At 39.4% G+C, this 25,346-nt stretch overlaps 1 pseudogene; it reads left to right on the forward strand.

Moving 5' to 3' along the window:
* The first annotated feature begins 24,587 nt into the window (after nucleotides 1-24,587).
* LOC123800984 (large ribosomal subunit protein uL15 pseudogene) lies at nucleotides 24,588-25,069 on the forward strand (annotated as a pseudogene).
* Nucleotides 25,070-25,346: the final 277 nt, after the last annotated feature.

Genomic DNA, 25,346 nt, shown 5'->3' on the forward strand with positions numbered 1-25,346 from the left:
TGTGTGTGTGTGTGTGTGTGTGTGTGTGTGTGTTTATCTAGAGGGATGAGGAAGGGGTGATCAGGGAGGGGAGAGAAGTAAAACTTCAGAAGAAAAGGAGCATACCTCAGAGGGACTTAGAGAACATAGCCTCCTACTTTGAGTATTGGACATGACACATCTGACCCAAAATCTCTTACCCAAACTACATCGTCCAACCACATTCCTAGATTGTGACCTCAAACCAGAAAGGCCCAAATTTCCATGGCAACTTCTTCTGCTGTCCAGACCCAAGGAATGTCTGTTACATACAGGTAAGGCCAGATGCCTTAATCCTGAGTGGTAGGGTCAAAACAAGTTGGAGCCTGGGGAGACAGAAAATGGGAATCCAGAGTATTACCAATGGATCATTAGCTGCTTTGCTGAATTAGAGAATTTTGTAAGAAAAAATTTCAGCCAGGAATTTTTTTTGGGGGGGGGAGGCAGGAATTTTGAAGGAGATGACAGCAGTACGTAAACAGTACTCTGCCAGAATTCAAAAGGAAGTTGACTGAGGAAGCTTTATCTCCATGCAGTGGGAAGGAAAAGCTGAAGGAAGAAAAGAAACAGACTAGCTAGAACTGTTTCCTTCAAGATTAGGGCCTTAAGAAAGGTTCTGTGCTGTGAAAAATAATCATTAGAATAACACAGTTACTGTTTAATAAACACCTACTTTGTGCAAGATACTTTGCCATCCTGATCTCATTAACCTTACAACAACCTCATAAAATGGGTAATATCATCCCTCTTTCATATGTAACAAAATCAAGGTTGCAAAAGATTGGGTAACCTGCCACATGAGTCAGAGTTCTCCAGAGAAACAGAACCAATGGATAGATAGATAGATAGATAGATAGATAGATAGATAGATAGATAGATGATAGATAGATAGATAGATAGATAGATAGATAGATAGATAGATATAGATAGATAGATATAGATAGATAGATAGATAGGCAGACATTTATCTCCATCTCCTACATAAAAAAAAAAATATGCATGGAAAGAGGTTTATCATAAAGAATTACATGATTATGGAAGTTGACAAGTCCCAAGATCTGCAGTCAGCCACTTGGAGACCCAAGACAGCCAATAGCATAGGTCTGGTCTGAAGGTCTGCAGGTCGAGACTCAAGAAGAGCCAATGTTTCAGGTCAAGACCGAAGTCAGAAAAAAACCAACGTCCCAGCCCTAAGGAAATCAAGCAGGAGGAATTCCTTATTCAGGGGAAAGCCAGCTTTTTTATTATTCAGGCCTCCAGTTGATTTGATAAGACCCACCCAGATTAGAGATGGCAATCTGCTTTACTCAGTCTATTGACTTAAATGTCAAATTCGTGGCACCTGGGTGGCTCAGTGGGTTAAGCATCTGCCTTCGGCTCAGGTCATGATTCCAGGGTCCTTCTCCCCCTCCTTCCCGCTTGTGCTCTCTCTTGCTATCTCTGTCTCTCTCAAATAAATAAATAAAATATTTTAAAAAATAATAAATGTCGAACTCATCTAAAAATACTCTCACAGAAACATCCAGAATAGTATTTGATCAAATATATGGGTGCCTTATGAACCAGTGAAGTTGACACAGAAAATTAACGACCATTTACCTAAAGATATCTAATTTGTTAAGTGCTGGAGACAGGATTTAAACCCAGGTCTGTCCTCTTCAAAAGCCAACAGCTATCCATCTATGCCAGAAACATGGAAGCACAGAATTACCTAGAATGTATGACTTTTTTACTTAGAAGATCTATGCCAAGACCACAGAAAAATTAGTCAATGAGTGATTTACACACACACACACACACACACACACACACATAACAATACACACACATGCACACACAATTTCAGAACATTAGCTAGATTTGTAAATACATTTTATTTTTGTACCTGAAACAAATTAGGTATGTTGGACCCGGAATGCCTTAGAAAAGGAGAAAAGGACCAGTAGTGCCGAAGGTGCTGTGGGTCAGGGAAAAGCCAGCCACCTGGATTTCTTGCAGTAATACAGGACAGTTTTTTTCAATGGCCACAAACTCCACCACTTCAAACAAATCATTTGTCAGTTTGATTATAGTCAAATAAAGAGCAAAAATTAGTTTGAAAATCATCCTCCCTTATACTTGCAATGGTATCTTTCTTACAATGTCTCAAGAGAAAAGGGAGAATCACATTTTTTTGGTTAAAATAAGGAAGTCAACCCCCAAAATACAGGTGATTAGTAATCATATTCTGTCCAGACAGCTTAATGACTTACTGGAAATTGAACATCAGGAATATATTAAGGAATTAGCTGCCTAAAATAAGTCAATTCTATTTTGTTCCCATGGTTTCATGTGACATTATATTCTCCAAGAGGGGAAACATTATGCTCAAAATGTGCCTGGTTCAGGATGTATCTGCATGTATAGAGATTATAACCCCTTGTTAAGTGAAAACTATTTATATGTGAATGCTGTTCATAAAACCCACTAACTGATATAACCATATGCCTTTCCCTTGGTACAGTTTCACTAACCAAGTGCATACTATTTTTAAACTTGTCTGAGGCTATATGAACAAATCAGTGAGCTTCTAATTCCATCAAAATCCAATGATAACCCTTTAAGATTTCTTCAGCATCAGATGATTCTGGGGATAAAAAAAAGAGAACATTCTTGATTACTGAAAGAGTAAAATCCAAAAAATTGGGAGCAATTTGATTCCTAGGAAGACTGTATGTCTGAAAACTAATAGTCAGTTGTGATAAGCTACTTCTTAAAAAAGATACTCTGAGGTTACACACATCATCTGTCTAATTTGCAGAAATTTGCTGAGTCAAGCAAGCCTGACCCAGTATACTTTGGCTTCTTTTGCTCTCTTTGGAGAAGGGTCATGTGGTAAAATACTATTTAAAAGGGGAAGCCCTAAATTTTTTTTTTAACATTTTACTAAACATGTGGTTGGAGGTTACTAATATGAATATATATAAAGGTAAAATAAAGTTGGGGGTCAAAATGCCATGGTTCACTCTTTCATAGAAAGGGAAACTACAAGCTAGATGAGACAGCCATAGACTAATATGGACTTCAACTCTAAACCCCAACCCAGGCCTGTCATGGACTGTGACACCACCCAAGTCATTGTCCTTAAGTCCTTTTTATATGTAATGCCTAATATGAGAATAATAGTTACTTTGTATTTCAATTGCATGCTATGATGATTCTATAGAGAAATACCAAGGAAGAGAATGGATGAGAAAACACTTGCAGTGACAACGGAAAAAGACTGGACAGGAGAAGGCAAATCAGAATAAAATGCTGGCACTAAAGATCTTGACGAAGAACAGTAAGAGGAACAAAATACGGAGTAGAGTCAAAACTATAACTATACTAGTTATAGATGTGGTGAGAAGGAGAATTAGAAGCTTCTGGGGAACCCTCTTACACTATTGGTGGGAATGCAAACTGGTGCAGCCACTCTGGAAAACAGGAGGCTTTCCTGTTTCCTATGGAGTTACCTTAAAAAGTTAAAAATAGAACTACGTGAGACCCAGCAATTGCACTGCTAGTTATTTACCCAAAGGATACAAAAATACTGATTTGAGGGGCGCCTGGGTGGTGCAGTCATTAAGTGTCTGCCTTCAGCTCAGGGCGTGGTCCCAGCATTCTGGGATCGAGCCCCGCATCAGGCTCTTCAGCTGGGAGCCTGCTTCTTCATCTCCCACTCCCCCTGCTTGTGTTCCCTCTCTCACTGGTGATCTCTCTCTCTGTCAAATAAATAAATAAAATCTTAAAAAAAAAACTGATTTGAAGGGGTACATGCTGATGTTTATACCAGCATTATCAACAATAGCCAAATTATGGAAAGAGACCAAATGTCCATCAACTGATGAATGGATAAAGAAGAGGTGAGATAGATAGATAGATAGATAGATAGATAGATAGATAGATAGATAGATGATGGAATATTACTCAGTCATCAAAAAAAGAGAATGAAATCTTGCTATTTGCAATGACATGGATGGAGCTAGAGTGTATTATGCTAAGCAAAATAAGGCAGTCAGAGAAAGACAAATACCATATGATCTCACTCATATGTGGAATTTAAGTAACAAAACAGATGAACATAGGGGAAAGGGAAAAAAAAGAGAGGGAGGCAAACCATAAGAGACTCTTAACAATAGAGAACAAACTGAGGGTTGCTGGAGGGTAGGTGGGTGGGGGATGCACTAAATGGGTGATGGGTATTAAGCAGGGGACTTGCCGGATGAGCACTGGGTGTTATATGTAAATGATGAATCACTAAATTCTACTCCTGAAACTAATACTGCACTACATGTTAACTAACTAAAATTTAAATAAAAACTTGAAGATTTAAGAAAAAATAGGAGCTCCTAGGTAGAAAATTTAATGCTTAAAAGGGAAAAGAAGGAAAATGTAGTATGAAAAGAGGGAGGAAAAAGCTGTTTGGTGCTATCTGGTGTCCACCAATTTCCCAAAAGACCCCAAAGAGAAAAAGGAAGGTCCTCAGGCTCACAATAAAGTATTCTGTAGCGTATTTACATCCCTGCATGTGTTCAAGCATGTTTACTTCTTTCTCTCATTTGATACAAGACAGCAGACCAGAGAATCTTAAAATATGTTTTTTGTAGAATTATAAACAGGAAAAGATGTAAAGAAGTTAGCAATTGCCCGTGTAGGGATTAGGTTAGGAAACTTTGACTAAAAAGACACTGGAAATAATTCCAAGACACATTTTTGCAATGATTCAAATGTCAGGATTGTATGATGTAAGTTTGGGAAATAGCACACTGATTTATTTTCAAAGATTTATTTGGGGAAAAGCATCAGAATACAAGCTGCAATTTGTAATAGCACTGTTTAAAAAGCCAAAAATAAAAACTGTTTACATATTATATTAGAAATGAAATATCTACTAAAGACAACAGCTTTTTGTGTTCAAAGAGGACTGCAGTGTTAGAATTCACCAAATAACTTCATAAACTGATACAAAATCAGGATGAAACAAGAGGAGCTAAAGAAGAACTGAAAAAATTGCACGGCTAAAATAAGCCATCCACATAGATTCTTGATCCTTTAACCACATAAATCTAGTAGGAACATAGATGAGTCAGTAAGAGGAATAGCAACCAGCAAGATCAGATAAATAACTGGTTGAAATAACTTCTTTACCTGAAACAGAAAGAAATATACCTGGACTTTTAGGGAAAAAGATCTTCTCGGATGTATAATTATATTTGTTTCAGGTAGTGCTTTATGATCGTCTCACTGGTCAGAAATACCTTCTGCCCTCCAAAACACCATGGCGAAGGAGGCTCGTGTGCTAGTAGGGAGAAATCACATGTTCAGAGAAGTGAAGAGGAGGGGGAAACAGCATATCCCCTGGAAATATCCAACACTTCATTAATATGTGTCACTGACAGGTCCCTTCTCTGTCACCTCATTCAACTTCATAAACTCCATGCCTAGCACTGCTTAGTACATAAAAACTATAATATTGTACAAAGTACAATAAACATTTTTTGAAAAATCCATCTCTCAAATATACTGCTATTACAATCCTAATAAAAACTTATTGAAAATGAGTTATTGGTCATCTTTACCAATACAATGAAGGATAGAAGGCATTTCTGACCACTGTGGTTGGTGACTTTCCCTGAAAGTTCAAATTTTTATTCTTTTTCCCTTTTAACAAGACCATTTGTAATAATCGACATATTTTTATTATGCTTGATTTTTAACATCCTTAATAAATACCTTATTGCTATTTCTTAGTTTGGGCTGCTTTAACAAGATACCATAGACTGGGTGGCTCATAAACACCAAACATTCATGTTTCATGGTTCTGGAGGCTGGGAATCCAAGATCAAGACACTAGCAGATTCAGTGTCCAGTGACAGCCAGCTTGATTCATAGAGGGCCGTCTTTTTGCTTGCCCTCACATGGTGTAAGAGGGAAGAGAGCTCTCTGAGGGGTGTCTTTTATAAGGGCACTAATCCCACTCATGACAATTCCACCTTCATGACTTAATCCCCTCCCAAAAGCCCCTGTCCTTACACAATGACACTGGGGGTTAGGTTTCAACATATAAATTGGGGAGGAGATAAATATTCATGCATGGCATTCTGCCCCTGGCCCCCCAAACCTCTTGAATGCATACTACATTCATTCCATTGGAATAGTCCCCAAAGCCATAACTCATTCCAGCATCAACTCTAAAGTCAAAGTCCCAAGTCCCATCTAAACATCATCTAAATCAGACACAGCTTAAGACTTAAGATATAATTCATCCTGGGGCAAATTGCTCTTTAGCAGTAAACCTTGAAATCAAACAAGTTCTATGCTTCCAAAATACAATAGTAGAGCAGGTGTAGGACAGACATTTCCATTCCAAAAGGGAGAATTAGAAAATAAGAAAGGAGTGATGTTATTGAGCAAGTCCTAAATTTGACAGGGGAAGTTCCAGGAGACATTAGGCTCAAGAACTATGCTCTTTGACTCCATGCTCTGTCCTGCAGGCCCGCCAGACCAGGGGTCCTGCCCTTGCAGCTTTGCAGGGCAGGGAATGACCCCCGAGCCTTGGGCAGCCTTGTCCCCAAAGCTAGGCCGGGAGTTCCCACCTCAGCTCTCTGCTTAGACCCTCCCCAAAAGCTGGGGTCCCGTGCCTACAGTTCTGGTGGGGTGATGTCCAGTGCCCAGTGGCTGTGATCTGACTTGCATCCCTTGAAATCTAGGTGGAGGCAATGAAGTAAACACAGCTTTTACACTCTGCAAACCTGCAGAGACGGCAGCAGGGACACCACCAAGGTTTGCCACTTGCACTTTTGGGAGAGGCCACCTGACCTGCCAGAGCCATACATGGGGCACTGGAGTGGACCAGCAATGTTCAGTGGGCTGTGTGTGCTGATATCCCACATGTACCAGTGGCCCCTTCTTTGTATTCTTCCATGGTCGTGAATATTAGTTTCTGTTTTCTTTTGGTTTTTTCAAGATTTATATATTTATTTATTTATTTATTTATTTATTTATTTATTTATTTATTTTAGAGAGAGAGAGCACATGCAGGGGGAGGAGCAGAGGGAGAAGAAGAGGGAGAGCATCTCCAGCAGAATCCGTGGTGAGTGTGGAGCACAACAAAAGACTCAATCCCACAACCATGTGAAGATGACCAGAGCTGAAACCAAGAGTCAGACATGAGTCACACAGGCACCCCGTTAGCTTCTGTTCTCTCTGGACGGGCCTGACTAATCTCTCTATCACACAGTTGTTTGACCACACCCTTTAGTACAGCAGGCCTTCTCATTCTTTACAGTATGGATAAGCTGAGAATTCTCCAGATCTTTAAGTTCTACTCTCCTTTTGATAAACAATTCCATCTTCAAATCATTTCTCTCTTCTCTTGTTTTACTGTCAAGAGGATCCAGGCCTCTGGTGTAACACTTTGCCTAGAAATAGCTCCAGTGCTAAATATCCAATTTCATCATTCACAAGTTCCACCTTCCACAAGACACTAGGACATGAACACAATTCAGCCAAATTCTTTACCACTTTATAATGAGGATGGCTCTTCCTCTACTTTCCAATAACATGCTTCTCAGTTCTTTCTGAGATCTCATCAGAATGTGGCAGCCCAGTGTGTCCATCAATCCAGCTGATAGCTGGACATATGAATAAGGCCAGTCAAAATAGGGAGAACTGCCTGGCAGAGCCAAGACTAAATCATTGACCCACAGGCCCATAAGCTAAAAAAAAGTACTTATTATTTTTATGGTGCATTATTGTGGCCGTAGAAATCTGATACAGGGTTTCACTCGGGTCTTACTTGTATCACACCTGTATCAGTTAATGACCTCACTGCGGATCATCCTATACCCGGTGAAGCTTTTATACGTGTTTTAACATATAACTTACGATTCTAGTTGAAATATCTGCCAAGTATCCTGTGTTCTCCAGCTGGTCCTTCTGGTCCATTTGAGAATCTGATGCTAAATATTGAAGCAGACACTTTGCCATGAGCAGCCTTATGTGCTCAGTGACTTGGCAGACCCCTAACAAACAATAAGCCTGGAACGTCGAAGAATTCTTAGAAACTTATCAACTTGACCAAACATGGGCAAAATCAAATTCATAACAACCAGGAACTAACAAAATAAAACCATGTGTAATTTTTTTAAAAAGTTACATAAATCATTCCAGACCTTGACTAAGAGCTGTAGTTTTGAATTAATACTTGAAAACCTTGTACTTTAACATCTTAGTGACCATTTTATGTTTTCAGATAACAATGATATATCAAAAATGAATATTTCAAATATCTTCAGTCAAAAAGTTTCAGAACTCACACATGATTTTCTGTCTATTTATTCTATCCAAGGAAAGCACATTTAAAACAAGATGCCTAGCTTTCCCCATGAAAAGTGAGTTAAATCTTAAAATAGAATTCAAGATTATATTCAGAATATACACTAGACCCTCAAGATACTATACCCTGAAAGTGACATTTAGACCAGGAAACTGGAAAGAACTGGCAGCCCTCCCATATAAAGATGACTCAGTGAAAGAGAAAATATGGCAATAAAATGAAAATTGTTCTTCTTCTTTCTGGCAATTCTCCAAGACCTCCATTACAGAGAGCAGGTAGCTGATTAGTTTAATGCCGAAATCACTCAACTGATTATCCCATTACATATTTGTTAAAATAAGAAAAGCAGGGGCGCCTGGGTGGCACAGCGGTTAAGCGTCTGCCTTCGGCTCAGGGCGTGATCCCGGCGTTATGGGATCGAGCCCCACATCAGGCTCCTCTGCTGTGAGCCTGCTTCTTCCTCTTCCACTCCCCCTGCTTGTGTTCCCTCTCTCACTGGCTGTCTCTCTCTCTGTCAAATAAATAAATAAAATCTTTAAAAAAAATAAAAATAAAAATAAGAAAAGCAATTCCAACAAGGCAATTTTGGGCAAACAGACTGGTAATCGGCTGGCTCTGGACGATATTGAGGTAGTATGGCTGGAACCAGAAGACAGTCTTTTATATTTCATTTTCCCACACTAGCAACCCTTCTTGGGTCTTAACGCACATGGAATTGGTGGAAGATCGAGCTGAGCTTCATGTGCTACAACCAGCTGTGTTCGACCCATAACTTCTCTTCCATACCATCTACTCTTACTCTTGGGGGAAAGTTTTGGAGAGAGCATTCACGCTGAGGTGTAAGTGACAGATATGTCTGAATTGATAACCCTTCTTGAATACCTTTGCATTTTCATTTTTTAAATGGAACCTCTGATTTTGGCATTTCAGATATCCGTGAAGCATTAGAGTAAACAAAATTCACACACATAGCAATTTGCCATTTCATTATATTTACCCCCCCCAAAAAAAAAAAAAACTGGCTTTGAATGATCCTATGACAATGACAGACCTTGTGATTTATTTAGGACAGACCTGCCACACAAAGATGCATCTCGAGGAGTGACACTCATTTGTCAGGAAGCCATGAGAAATTACCATTCTTTATTATCTTGCTTTTAGTTTTTCTTCCACATCATTGAATTCTTCCAAATCTGATCCATGGTCCTTCATTCTGATACCTTAAATTATTCTGGTTGTTCAAGGTCTTTTGTTGTTGACTGCAACAAACATTCCAAGTTCCCGGGAGCTCATTGTCAACTATTTCCTTATATGATGTCACTGCTTCAACCAACATATTTGCTCCTGTGATATAAGAGGGGTTTTTGTTGTTGTTGTTGTTGTTACACATGCCCCAAATGTATGATAGGGAAAGATCTTCCTCTCTATTGATCTAAATCTTCTTTTGCTTTCTACACAGTTCAGATCTCACTTCTTTCTTTGAATTGATGGCAACTGAAATCTTAGTTCTTTTAATGTCTGAGTGCCCATTTTACATTTCTAGTTAACGTTGATATTTTAAAAATGAAGTTTCCAAGCTAACTATATTTTTATTCAAGAAGTTTTAAAACAGCCTGTAGCTATCTGCATGTTTACCCATTCTAGCCCAGGAAAATACATTGAGAATAAGATAGTTAGGTTTCCTATTGAAAAGTGACACCATTCTGAACAAGCTGATCTGAAGTGATCTGTCCCTTCTCTGAATTCCTATAGCAATTGTTATATAAAAACTTAGTTTGACATATATTGACCACCTTTGATATCTTCTGTATACTCTCTTAAATAATTACTTAAATTTTATTTAGCTACATGTATTTAAATCCCATTTACTTAATTACCTCAAGAATTTTTTGAACAGCAGAATCTATGATTATTTTAATGTTAGCCCCGTAGGGAGACATTCACCTAGTAAACAAATTATAAATATTGGATGGCTTCACTGTTTTTAAAAACACACCTAAGAATTTTTTCTATATGTAACTAAAATAGCACTTATGTATTATATCATTAAAAAGAAACTTAATTCTTCCCTTTTTATTTATGGAGTAAGTGCAAGAAAAGGGACAATAGGAAAACTGTTCAGGGATATAAGAATTAGAAACCATCACAGCTCTTCTCATATTAAAGTTAAAATTTTCCTAAATTTATTGTTCATGCCTTTTTCATTAAATTGTTTTTAACAAATTCCTAGTGTAAATCTCCTTCAATTTAAATAAATTTTACTTCAACATTGCTAACAAACGTTAATAACAAAAAATTTTTAAACTACTATGCAATAATTCTGAAATTTAATCTTCATGAGCTCTTGCTATTTATTAACTGAAAGTTTAGTTACAGAAAAGTGATTCAACATCTGTTTCTAATGGCCAAAAAGCTAGCACTTTTTCTCCACCTTAAAATGAGAGAAGTGCTCTTTTTGCAAGGAAATCTCCTAGACCAAATCTCATTATCAGTGAAAAGAGACATGCAATTTGAAGTTATCACTCTTTAAAAACCACAATTATTGCCATAGAAAGGTAAATAAAAATAAGAGCATCAATAAATGGACTTTTGTTCAATGATAATGTCAAATTAATCAACATTAAAAGCAATCTTGGTGTAATGAAAGAAAAAAAAAGCCAAATGATTTCAAATAAATATTCTTTTTTTTCTGGATAATACAGGTTATAATCTATTGTCTCTAAATTTAGATCATTTTTTCTTCTAATTGGTCTCATACCAGTATTAACAGTATTTTCTACATCTTGATGTTTTTGAATCACTTAGAGAAAAAAAAACTATACCTAGTAGGGAAGAAATTAATGTAATTATGGAATCTCTATTAAGTCAAAGCTAAGCTTTGAATTCTGACTTAGCTTAATGTTTTGCCAAATCCTTTTTTCACGATGATGTTTTAGAATACGTTTAAAGCAGTTAATCAATTTGTCAAAGGTAGATTAGTCTCTCCAGAAGACGATAACATAGTACGGGCTCAAGCTCTGTTGTTTTTCTGACAGGCTGGACTCCCAGTTGCAGTTGTAGTCAGATCAGCTGCAGGTAGGGAAATTCCATATCGCTGAGTCCGTGCTTGACCTCAGTCTCTGTTATTATAACCACTTCATAATGAGCCCATAAAGCAAGCACTGGATTGGGTGAGGAAAGACGTGATTGACATCAACTGGGTAATCTTATCTAACTGATCATTGAGAGGCTCCTCCACAGAGGGTCCTTCTGGTGAGTTTTCACCCAGGGCACAAGTGTTCTCATACTTTGGACCCACAGCAAGAGGCCCATCTATATTTCTGTTCGACAAGCCAATCTGTCACCAGTCCTCTGGCTTTTTCTTTCTAAATCCCTGACTGGTCAATATAGTCATCAGCTACTCTGTATGACCTGGTGGTGACTGATTGTTCTTTCACCAAGAGACTTTTCTTTTCCCTTCAATGCTGCCCCTCAGATGGGCTGTACAGTAAACTAGTCCTCTGCCATCTGGGGCCAGCAATTTATTTACCACCTTTAGAGACTCAAATCTCCCTTCCCCCTAAGTCAACTGTTCATTGGAATACCCCTTCAAGGCCATTCTAGAGGGTCATAAGCAGAGCCTCAAGAGCAGCTACAGCGGGGATCAGCCACTCACTCATGCAACTTTCTTGTGCTTTCGGAACCTGATAAATCTGGATTTCATATTTACCATTCCCGTTTATTGGTGGAGAACTCTTCAGCACACCCAGCTTAACGCTTGGAGAACAATATAGGAATAGTTCGTTTTTGGAGCTCAGGTTGCAGTTACCTGCCTGCAGTGTCTACCTTAGACCAGTAACAAGCTAAGAACAGTTAGCTGAAGAAGACATAGCAATAAAACCTTAGTGGCTTTTGCTGTAGTTCTCTTATTTGGACTTGTATGTGCCTTATATAACACATCAGTCTACCAAAGATATCACAAGCCCCATTGGATCTGTTGCTTCATAAGGGTCGGGGGGAAGAACTTCTTGTACTACAGCCTAGATCTGCTGGAATGCCTTCTCTTGCTCTGGCCCCACTATTTGTAAACAGTTTTGTAAGCAGTTCGCTTGATAAACATGTCAGAGCCACATATCCACATGTGTTATATATAAATCCAAAATCCAAATAAGTCCACAAACTATTGCATCTCTTCCTTATTAGTATAGGATAAAGAGGGCCCCTAGTAAGCCTTCACTTTGGAGGGGATATCTCAACAAACTCCAGACCACTGGACCCATGGAAATTTTAAGTAGCGGAATCTTGAAGTTCGTGCGATCTATCGTTCATTCTCTTTCAAGTGCAGGTATTACTAAAACATTTATTTTACTACTACATGGCCCTAGAAGCATGATTGGTATAATCTCCAAGCATTATATCCTAAAAGATAATAGGATAATAATAAAAAAAAAAAGGCCTGGTAATACCTTAAGGGATGATAAAGTAATAAAAATCCCCAAGGACCAAATTATGACGTGGAGCTAGAGAATTACCAAAGATAAAGGTGAAGGTTTACATTTACCTCTACCAAATGAAAGCAAATGTCTTTGGGTGAGCTCTGCTTATTGGAATAGAGGAGACCTCCACCAGCTCCACCGCCACCCAAAAAAAATGTTATATTGATAGCTACAGAGAAAGCCAGCTGCTAGGTATGTATTGGTTTGCCCCACTAAAGAGAACCATATGAAATAGCCACTGAATGGAGTCATGAGATACTTATAAATACTATAATTCATTTTCCTTCCTAAGATCTACCTACCTGTCTTCTACACAGACCAAACAGGTAAGTTTAATGGAGGTGCCTTAGAAATCATGACTGCATGGCTAAGTTCATGATGGTGGCTCTTATTACTGCAAATCCCCCGGTGACGTGGCATTGCTTTGCACTTAGCATTTTGTTAGGGGGCAGCCTCTGCAGACTCTGCTATGCCAGTGCCACTATCATAGTCTTAAGAGTGTGTGTCAGGGAAAGATTAGGGCATCTGCCACTTTCTGAATAGATCTCATCCAATTATCCGCACAGGAACTAAGGAATTAATCATAGTATAGGTTTGGGGACTCATTGAATCCAACATGAAAGGACCTTTGAACAATATTTTACTTATCATCTGACATTCACCTGACCATGATGGGACTCAAGGCTGAAAGCCATATTTCTACTCAGCAAACCTAGGGTTTCATATTGTTTTAATAGAGTTTAAGTAGAATTTCGGTGCCCTGACCACATATTTTGATCTCAGGACTACATGATCACTTAGCCAACACCAAAGATCACTGTAGGCCTGACCAGCTAAGAGTAACTATATTCACCTTGCCTCTATCGTGTAAGTAATTCTGTTTGGCCTCGATTCTGATGCAATTTCAACATGTGCACTAAAATCAGGGAAGCCCATTCCATTGATCATGTCAAATGTGCACACCCCCAGCTATACAGCACCAGAGAATATCATCCATGGCGCTTTTCAAAGATTCTTGTTCTCTTCTCACTAATTTATATCTAAAGTTGAATGAAGATAATGTCTCCTGGCTCTCTTGGGACAAATGAACATAAATTACTCCCATATTCTTATCTCTGTACGATTTTGGATTCCTCCTCCTACGTTATGCAGACAAATTTCTGTCATCTCAACTTTATTTAGCATAGACTAGCACTAAGTCCATTTCCTAACGGGAATTTTCTTTTCTTTTCTTTTCTTTTTTTTTTTTTTTAAGATTTTATTTATTTATGTGACAGAGAGACAGCCAGCAAGAGAGGGAACACAGCAGGGGGAGTGGGAGAGGAAGAAGCAGGCTCATAGCGGAGGAGCCCAATGTGGGGCTCGATCCCAGAACGCCAGGATCACGCCCTGAGCCGAAGGCAGACGCTTAACGACTGCGCTACCCAGGCGCCCCAAGGGAATTTTTTTTTTCTGATATAAAATTCTTCTCCTGCAAAACTGTCAACTAGTATAAGGGTGGAATACGAAATTCATTAGCTGTGTAAGGATCAACAGTTTGCCTCCATGAACCCGTGCTTAGAAAACTACTGGAAAATATGCTCTACCGAAAGAAACTACAAAGACATGTGGTACAGAAAACAGAAGATCAATATAAAAAAGAGGCAGAGAAAATATGTAGGATAACGGTGGCGGCGGAGGTCAGAGGAGAAGAGTTGTGCACAAGCACAGAGAGCAGCTTGCCTGGATTTAAGCAGGTCAGCAAGCACCAGGAGAGATTTCTTCAAAAATATGAATATGTCACTTAGATGTTTGATGGCTATTTGGGGCTTGAATTAGGAATAAGTATACATAAAATCAAATCAAAAAACAGTTGGTAAGACATTTCATAACTCCTTCTGGGAAATAAAAATAGCTACGGGGTATCTTAAGTCTCATCACCAGTGATTACTGTTTCCATAGTCGTTATAATCTAAATCCTGAATACGGATCTAACTAAATTGTGTTCTAACTATAATAACAGAAATGCAACACAGGGAAAGAGAGAGAGAGAGAGACTGAGAGACTAGAAAGGCAAGCTTCATTCTTTTCCATATCAATAGTTAATACTGAAAATCACAAGGTCAATAGTTGCAAAATAAGAATGTTCAAGGGACTGGGAAGGAACAGGAGGACAAGAAAGAGCCGTAGAGGACCTGTGTTTGCCATGAGCAAACCTTGCAGAAAAATTTGGGTATCTCAATCATGGGTCTGAATAAACTTGATACAAGTAAATTCTCCTTTGCTAAAGGGGAAAATTATCATAAATAGGTATAGTACAGGTATCTAAAAGAATTTATAGAGTCCCTGGCAAATTTCATCGCATCTAATCTTGATAAAAACTACGTGAGATAGAAATTACTTCAGTGCTACAGATGAGAAAATTGGGACTCAAAAAGCTTCAGTAACCTCCCCAATGGCTCTCGGTTAGTCAGTAGCGGACCCAGGAATCACACAGCGAACCATCGGGTGCCAAAGTCCGTGTTCTTTCTATTATAAGTGCACTACCCTCAGTAAAATATCCTGATAGAATGGCTAAAGGAGCCATGGGCGGGGCCTGTAATGAACGGATTCCAAATGTATTGTGAGGGAAAGAAGTACATCCCTAGCGGGAGGAACGCCGCAGTGTGCGCTGAGAAAGGCTAAGAACAATCAGCGCTGAGAAAGGCTAAGAACAATCAGCCCGATTGTAAGAAGGTCACATTATAAAAAGGGGGGACTGATGTTTGTTAGCTTTAATGTGGAGATGGTATTCATTCCACAGGATGTTTTCTCATTAATATCAGGGGGAATAAAGAACACTTTAGCCATTATGCTACTTCCTTTATTTATAAAATTAGATTTTTCTGACAGAGGGACAAACACTCATCCATCTGGAAAACTCCCATGTCACAAGAACAGATGTTTAAATGACCCACAACAAGAAGAAAAGTAAATACAGAAGAAGATCTCTTGCCAAAGCGAATTATTGTAGGAGCGTCAATCTCTCTTGCAGTCAGGAGACTGTCCGCTGAACTAGGTTACGGGCATGGACACAGGCCTCTTGGGCCAGAGTGAGCCCATTTCCATGTAGTAGATCCGTCTTCAAAACAAAACCACAAATAGAAACAAATACTTCTGTCTCCTTCTGTGGAAGTTCTCATCTAACAGTAACCGAAATTGTTCAGAAAAGCAATTGGTGGAACCTTGATCGAAACATTCTTGTCAGGTTTATCTTGAGGTTTATGAAATAAAACAACTATTTGAGTTCCTTCCAATAAACGCTTATCGTCTAAGAACTTTTTAAAAGGCTATTTCTCAAGTCTCTTTGACCTTCTCTGGACTCTGTGACATCACCTTCATGAATAGGAATGTTATATAATTGTAGGCTTAGGCGGAATTGTTTTGGATAATGTTCTCTATGGACATACATTATGAAAACAGTACTTAGATTTGTTCGTATAATTATCACATAAAGCATTCAGCTGTTAACATAGTGGGTGTCAGAGCAAATTGCAGGGATGGAAAAGAGCTGCAGATGTCCCGCCAATTATTTTAAGTACTATTATAATAAAAATCGAATGACTTGGATGGTTAGGTTAATAACATACTAAGAAAAACCATTTGACTTTTTAAAAGTAGTTTGAAGTTATATTGCACTTTCGTGCAATATTGTGCTAATCTAACAAAGAGTCTGTCTTACAGTCTCAGATCCTGACTTGGCATGCTGAATGAGAACATATTATTCAAAGTTTTTGCCTATGGCCAAGCTTTAAAGAAGGTAATTATGATTCCAGGTATTTGAGCAGAAAAGAGGTTCAGCTGTTTACACATTAGGCACAATAGGTGAGCTGTTACCTAGGTTTGAAATAGAAATCTCGAATGGGAAAGAAAATTATGTAGGCTAGCTTGAAAAAAATCATAATTCTATCAAGGTATATGTCGAATTGTAACTTATCCTAAAATATCTACACAAAAGAAGTATATTTGTAAATTGTCTCTTTCTAATAAAGGCTCGTCAGGTATGAACTCCTGCTCTCCTGCAATCCTATTCATCCCACAGTTTCTCGTAGACGCTGTGGAGACGAGATTCTGAACGCCAGGGTCACTTAAAGCTTCAGCAGAAATGAAAACTAAATGTGCCCTAAGAGACCTTTTGCAGCCCTGGAGTAGAACGGGGTCAAGAACTCACACCCTCCCTTTCACTACTTCAGGGATCAAAACAAGTAACTCGAGGATGGTGGGCGGACTCTTGTACTCGTGTCTCCGGGCTGATAAAGTCGCCTCTGACTCACGTAGAGGTTCAGAGCTAAAATTGTTATTTTCCACACCCATACATGCATAAGTCTCATTGGATTCCCCTGAGATTTTATTAGTCAGGCTCTTCAAGATGACAAGGAACAGAGATACGGCAAGTTTACTCTGACTGATGTGAGTTTTTGTAAGAAAACACCCAGAAGTAGGTAAGCGAAGAAAGCCATCTCCGCAGCAGCCAGATGGACTCCTGCCTCTCTGGGTCTCTTCAAGTTTCTAAGCAATCTACTGTCCCATCAATGTGTTTCAGAGTTCTTTGAAAGAAATGATCCAATTGGGGTCAGCCAGGCAGAGTTCATTGAAGAATAGCCCTCAAAGACAGAGCTCTCAATCCAGGCCACCTTCTGGATCACCAAGTTCCCAGGTGCCCAGCCTGTGGCTAGCTGCCATTTGGCAATCCATAAGAAAGGAACAAGCTTGTAGAAGCCACGTTCTAGAAAGGAGCTGTGGATACTCAAATACTCAGAGTGACGTGGAATCCAAAGCAGTTTAAAGCCAGGCTCTGTTTTCAGATTGTCTGCATTAAATCCTGAATTTACTATATCCAAGCCCACACAGCCCATGGAAGGGTTTTGATCGTCCTACGCCTTGGTTTCCCTATCTGTACAATAAGTGGATTAGTATTACGTATCTCATAGCGATCTTACGATTAAATGACATAATCCATGTAAAGAACCACGCAGAGAGATAAGATAGTATAATTGTTTAGGAAAAGCCATTAAATCATACTTAACTATTAATCATTTGAATATCCATTTGCATACCACTAAAAATCTCAAGGGCCACAGTATGCACATGTATATTTGGGAAAACACAGCACGTGAGAACCTCGAAACCCTGCCTTGAATCCTTTCGTAATGTGAAAATACTGTCCTGTTGGAGGGTGGTTCTATTTTTCAATTCTATATGGAATTTCTGTATAGTGAACTTGTGGAAAATAGGGGCATATCACGGTAAGTCTGGATGGTTCATGGATTTATGAACAAAAGTATTTTTTAAAGTAATATAAAACAAACATCGCCAAGGTATATTCACGCCTTGCTCTTGACATGCAAAATCATATCTACATGTACCATTATTGTTCAAGGACTCTTTCTTATAAGGAAACAGAGATAAACAATAAGAGGCCTTCTATCGTGAGCCCCGGTGCCCATGAGAAAGGCTGTTAGACTTCCGCCTTCACACAGCTTGACGGATGGATGCAACAAAGGGACACACACGGTCTCGGTTTCAGCCTGATCTAGGCATTAATTCCCACCTATTAGCTCTGTGACTTGAGGGAGATTAGTCAATCTCTCAGGGTCTCAATTTCCTCACACCAATGAAACCATATTCTCGGGGGTGGGGCCCAGGTACCATAGTTGTAAACTCCCAGGTACCTCTGCTGTGAAGTCAAGTTTAAAAGCCCACACTCTAAAACTGGTGGTTTTCAGACGATGGCATGCACCACAGTCAGGCTGGCAAACCCCACCTCTAGAGTTTCGGACTCTGTAGATCTGAGGTGCGGCATGGGATTTGTATTTCCAACAAACCTCAGATAACAGTGATGCCGCTAGTCCAGGGACTACGCTTTGCAAACCACTCCTCTGAACGTATCTGCTTGTTGCCCTTGCATGGCACCTCTGAATGCCCAGCAGCAAGTCAAACTCCCCCGTCTCCTAATTTTTCTTTTCCATTCTCAATTCCCCCAACAATATTAACGACAATATTAATGTTCTTTGTCTATGTCCATTACTCTTTACTCTTTGTAATTATTTTAGTCAAAGCTCCAAAACCAGAATGTTATACAGTATTTGTTTAGAACTCTGTTGTTTTTCCCAGTCTCCCAATTACCCCAAGGGCAAAAACATGCTCTATTCATTTGGGTATCGCTGGCTTTGAGCAAAATGCCTGGCACATAATAGGAGCATAATAAATGCTTTGTGGAACGCAAATAGCCCATAGGCCAAAAATACTTATCTAGCACCTAGTATCAGACCTGTTTCTCTGAAAAAGATTAACTCGAATCAATGAGGATGTAAACTTTACCACCATTTACCAGGACCTTTCAGTTATTTTAAGAAATGTGAACAGAGTTTTGCTTGGTAAGAAGAGGCGCATGTTTTTATAGCCTTATTCTTGCTAACATTTTTTCACACCTCTGTTCCTCAGTCTGACTGTGCTCCTCTCCAGCAGCCTACACAGGCTAAGCTTGCTACCTACACCCCCCTAGCACTTACCACACTGTGACAAAAACATACCAAATTTTCCAGACAGGGGTTTCTTACTTTTTAAACAATATTAAAATAGAAAACATCAACAGGAAAGTTGACCCTGTTCAGATCTACGGTCTAGGTAAGTAAACAGGATGGAAACTATAACAGAAACGTTTGAATTAGCCCCAGTGGTTCCCGCTGAGGTAATTGGCCCAATGTCTGTGGAGTATGTCTACTTAATAAGGTGGAGACCAAGACTGTGCCTGTTATCCTTTAACCTCAGGGTCTGTTTATAATTTGTTATTCATTAAACAGCTAATTCTTTACCAGGAGGCCAAAAGCTAGCTATCTTTGCCATGATATAGTATCCTAAGTCCTGTTGCTGCTTGTTCTGCCCTTTCTTTAGCAGACATAATTACAAGTAAGCTCCAGGAACAAAAGCACTCAAAAAGAAGAAGCAGAAGCAGAAGAGGAGGAGGAGGGGGAGGAGGAAGAAGGAAGAGGAGGAGAAGAAGAAGGAGAAGGAACACTGTGACACTAGATGTGCCAAGGCCTAGTGAAAGCTCTGGAAACAACCTTCAGTAAAACAGGGTCTTGGTCATTGGATCCCAATGGGCTATGGGGGAAGACGGCTTTGTTTGTTTGCTTGTAGGTTGTTGTTGTTGTTGCTTGGGTTGGGGAGGTATTGATACTGATATTAATGTCAATATTATTCTGGTGGGCAGGAAGATGAAACGCCAGAATTGGCCAGAGGAAAATGCTGGGATCTTTTACTCCAGAATGCAAGAGACTCAGAGAAATCTCAGAAATGAGATAGTGCCTGAAATGAAACGCTTGGAAAACAAACCAACAAACAAACCTGTTAGCATAGCAGCCTAGTCTTAAGAACAAAAATGACAGAAGACTCCTCCTCTTTAAATGTAAGGAAAGAATATGAATTTGCCTACTTAATGAAACTGCTTGAAACACTCCCTATTAAGATTTCCCGAAAGAGTTATGCACTCATGATTCTCTTACTATTTTACCATCTTCTTAACAAATCATATCTCCAAATCCACAGGCATGTTCCCCTAATCTCAACAATCCCCCCACCTGTAGCTTCAGTCACTTGAGAAATATTTTCTACATGCATACTGTCCTTAAAACTCTATACTGATTGAAGAAACACACACTTGCACACACACACACACACACACACACACACACACGATGAATTCAGTCTCTGTCCTCACACAACTTTTAAGTTCCAGAAAACCTGATTTTAAAGAACATTTAAAAAATAAATTTTAAAAAAATGTTAAAGATTAGACCATCTTTATCATGAAGAGTTTCAGAATTAGTTATAAGCAGACAACAGAGACTAAGCAAGTCTTAAATGATGGCCTCTGGATACGGAGAGAATAGCCGAGATGCAGAAAGACAGTTCCTGTGTGTGAGTAAATACTGCTTCATGAGGAACCATCCTCCTCCTCACCACCACAGAATCTCCTCTGGAAGGAAGTTACTAACATCAGTGACGTCAGTAGGAGCAAAAGCTTAAATTATCACTTTAGAGTCATAAAGAAACTTATCAGGAGGGGAGCCACCTGTATTTCTTTGTTTTCATAATGTGGATCAGAATACAAAATTGGAGAATTATTGCTAAGAAATTTTTAAGAATATGGTATTCATACTTCATTGTATTGCAGAAAACAGGAATAATTTCCCCCTCACATAAAACAATCACTATCCCCTTTTTACGTATAAGTTTGAACAACACGAAGTACAGTATCGTCACTATTTGTGAATCCATATCACCAAAAAAAATGTTGTTATAAATGCAATTTTCTTTTTTCTTCTTTCTTTTTTTTAAGATTTTATTTATTTATTTTCTTTAAATAATTTTTTTATTATGTTATGTTAGTCACCATACAGTATATCCTTAGTTTTTGATGTAGTGTTCCATGATTCATTATTTGTGTATAACACCCAGGGCACTTTATTTATTTATTTGACAGAGAGGGAGACAGCGAGAGAGGGAACACAAGCAGGGGGAGTGGGAGAGGGAGAAGCGGGCTTCCTGCTGAGCAGGGAGCCCGAGGCAGGGCTCGATCCCAGGACCCTGGAATCATGACCTGAGCCGAAGGCAGATGCTTAACGACTGAGCCACCCAGGCGCCCCGTAAATGCAATTTTCTGCTCACCAGAAATTCTCTGCCATGTGGCTCTTTGTAGAGTTGTGTTCTTCTCTTAAACCATTTGATTCACCTCCATTCACGTCTGAAAATGGATTCTGGAAATTTTTGTTGTTTTTTTGTTTTGTTTCATTTTATTTTTAGATTTTATTTATTCATTTGAGAGAGAGAGAAACAGAGAGAGTACAAGCAGGGGGACAGGTAGAAGGAGAGGGGGATGCAGGCTCCCCACTGAGCAGGGAGCTAGATGTGGGGCTTGATCTCAGGACCTGGAGATCATGACCTGAGCCAAAGGCAGACGCTTAACCAACTGAGGGACCCAGGTGCCCCGAAAATTTTTGTTTTATTTTCAGGGAATACATGCTTAACCTTGATTATCATGCTATATACCTTGAGTCCAGAAAAAATTTTAATGTAGCCAAAGCTTAGTATGTTGCAACCTAGCACACCACATATTGGAATAGATTGTACTATACATAGCAAGTAGTCAAGGGCGGTGTTATTGAAACAGAGCAAAAATTTTCCCCTTGTTATTTTGGGACATTTCAAAAACGTGCCTCTGAGCTCTAGCATGGGGCTTGATTAATGCATGATTTCCTCTTTAAAATTAGAAACAGGAATCGAGAATGAAGCTTAATAATTTTCATTTGCTCTTCTTTTCCAAGCATTCTAATTAAGGCCTGGTTCCCAGACCTGATTAAGCAGCTCCTACGTCTGACTGCAGTTTTTAGTTATCCCTGCAAGGCAGGAACTCGAGCTTATTTGGAGTGAATGGGAACAATCTGGGAAGGAACAATGAGGTGGGATATGCTTGGGGGGGCGGGGGGGGTTGTTTGGTTTTGGTTTTGCTCTTGTAATTAGAGTTTGCCATGTCCGTTGCAGAGTGTAACAGCACGATTCAACAACGAACGTCAAAAACGTCATTCTAAGGAAAACACCATTACTTTAGGACTCTCAGAGCATTCTGTCAAGAATATTCTAGTTTCGTTTGAATTCCTTGAGTGCAATGGTACAAGAGCAATATGTACTTTGTTTTATACTGTCTTAAAATGTAAAAGATGTAAGTGCTATCAGTATCCAATGCTCTCAGCCTCTTGGGTTCACTGTAATCATAAAATGAATTGGACGTATATTTTTTACGGCTTTCAGGGAGCAAAAAGATGAATAAAGGAACAGTAATTGTCAGGGCTCCTGGCTGGCTCAGTCGGTGAGCGTGCGACTCTTCACCTCGGGGTGGTAAACTCGAGCCCCATGTTGTAGAGATTACTTAAAAAATAAAGTCTTTAAAAAAAAAAAGAAAACAGTAATCATCAAACATGAATTCCCTCAAAACTATTTTTCTATTTGAAGATTATGGCCCTGAATTCAGAACATTAATTTTTGAAACATTGAAAAGTTGCACTGTAATACAGTCAGTGGCCATTAAATGTTTCTGGCTAATATTTAGAAAATAGATAACTAAGTTGTCCCTTGTATCAAAGGAGTAAAAGTTGACACTTGTCTTATGCAAATTATATAATCATGTTTGAGTAAAGCCAATTTCTCAGAAGATACATAGATGTCCTCCCAACCCTCATTTTTTAAATGAATTTTTAGTTACCACGGCAGAGCCCGGCCGTGAGTGGGGTCCAAACCTGAGACGCAGGGAGCTAGACTTCGCTCATACGTTCTTTCTCTATAGCTCATCTCTGCACTTCCATCCTCTGCATTCTCTCTCTACCTCCTAACTCAAAGAATACCTACTTGTTTCATCTTCCCAGGGTCACGTGAACTCCTCCCCACCAGTCACTGAAATTACTAAGTCAGAGTGTTTTACCAAGTCCCTTCCTTGCCATTCCCATTGCCAAGAGTCCATACCAGACCAATATTCCTTTGCTTCAGGGTTGGGTTGTATTGCCCTCATTGTTCTCAATGCTCTCTCTCCATCTCTCTCTCTGCCCGCCCCCACGTCCACCTGCAAATCGGAGTCACATTGCTCTTCCTTAAACATCACTTCATTCACCTATTCTCCAGTTAAACAATCTCAGCCACATCCAGACTGATCATCAGGGACCTTTAAATCCTACATGCCTGACTGTCTCGGCGCCTCCCTTCCAAACCAGCCTTTACCATTAATACTTGCGTATCCAACGCCTTGAAAGAGTTCAAATAACTGGTGGCTCTTATCAGTTCCAATACAACAGGTCTGATGTGGAGCCTGGGATTCTGCTGTGACATTGTTGCTAGTGGTACAGACTACATTTTGAAAAACAAAGATTTAGACACTGTTCTCTTTGGTCATGGAAACACTGGCCTCTGGCAAGGGCTTATTTGAAGGATCAGAAAAGAGAATTAGATACAATAAAACATCTCATATCTGATCAAATCAAGTTAAAGATGGGGCAAACCTTAAGTTCTCTTCAAAAGTTATATAGTAGTGCATGATTAATTGATAACTGTGTACATATAAGCCATAAAATTATCTATATCCTATGGAAGTAAGGAAGGAAAAGAAGGAAAGAAAGAAAGCCCAATATTAACAATTGAAACTTCTAAAACAATTGTCCAACATATTTATAAGCTACATAAAACCCAAATACTACCACAAATAACATGACCAAACTTTGTCTGAATACTGTACTTCTGTCCTGGGCATCAAGCATTTATTTGCTTTTGCTCAGTCACTGCCCTCCCACCTGCAGCAATCCATGACCCGGATTCTCTCCATTTGTTCCACTACCCAGAGTCCAACACCCTTTAGCAAATGGCACCTCTTGCCTCTTTAAATCCCTGCATCACTGGGAAAACTAAAATTATGCTTTTCAAAAATCCTAGAGGGCCAATGTTATAGAGTTATATACTTTTATTTAAAGCACCCTTTTGTTTTAAGAGGTCCATGACTTCTACATTGTTTCCTGAGTAGAGTATTGGCAGAGATCAATAATCCAATAGAACAATCTTTGACATTGCACAGGCACCGCTCTTAATAACACTGCCTAGAACCGTGGTGGAAAGTAAAACTTAACATATTCATGATAAAAGTTTGAATCCTCTGCTCTTTCATCTGGGCTGCCAACATGCCATCCAGACTGAAAAAGACCCAGAAATCTGGGGGCCGCGGGAGCCATGGCCACGGCCCCGTCGACAAACACCAGAAGCACCCAGGAGGCCTGGGTGATGCTGGTGGCACACATCACCACAGGATCAACCAAGACAGGTATCACCCAGCTTACTTTGGAGAAGCTGAGATGAGACATTCCCACTTGCAGAGGAACAAGAGCTTCCACCCAACTGTCAACCTTGATAAACTGTGGACCTTGGTCAGTGAGCAGACACATGGGTAAATGCTGGCAAAAACCAGACGAGAGCTGTTTCTATCATTGCTGTGGTACAATCGGGCTACTACACAGTTTGGGGAAAGGGCAAGCTCCCCAAACAGCCTGTCATCATGAAGACCAAATTCTTCAGTAAAAGAACTAAGGAGCAGATTAAGGGTGTCGGGGGGGGGCTGAATCCTAGTAGCTTACAGCCAGGGGGAGAGAGGTTCACTAAATGCTAACAAGTGCTTTTCCAAAAAAAAAAAAAAAAAAAAGAATCATCTGAACTCTGGGGCATCGAAGAAAGCTTTTCTCTTATGGAAGATGGATTTAGCATTTCAGTAGGTCTTCCGTAACTACAGCTCAGTTTTTATACACTGGAAAATCATATAAATTTGATAGAGTAAGCATTTTCAGATAATGGGAACTAATTTTTTCCATGTGTACTACTGCATCTTTTAATAGGACCATAAAGTTGTAAGCACCATCTGTTAGTCTTGTAAGAGACCCTCCTCAACC

Source organism: Ursus americanus, chromosome 10 (assembly GCF_024610735.1).
Source record: "Ursus americanus isolate L20-20 chromosome 10, mUrsAme1.1.p, whole genome shotgun sequence".
NCBI lineage: Eukaryota > Metazoa > Chordata > Mammalia > Carnivora > Ursidae > Ursus > Ursus americanus.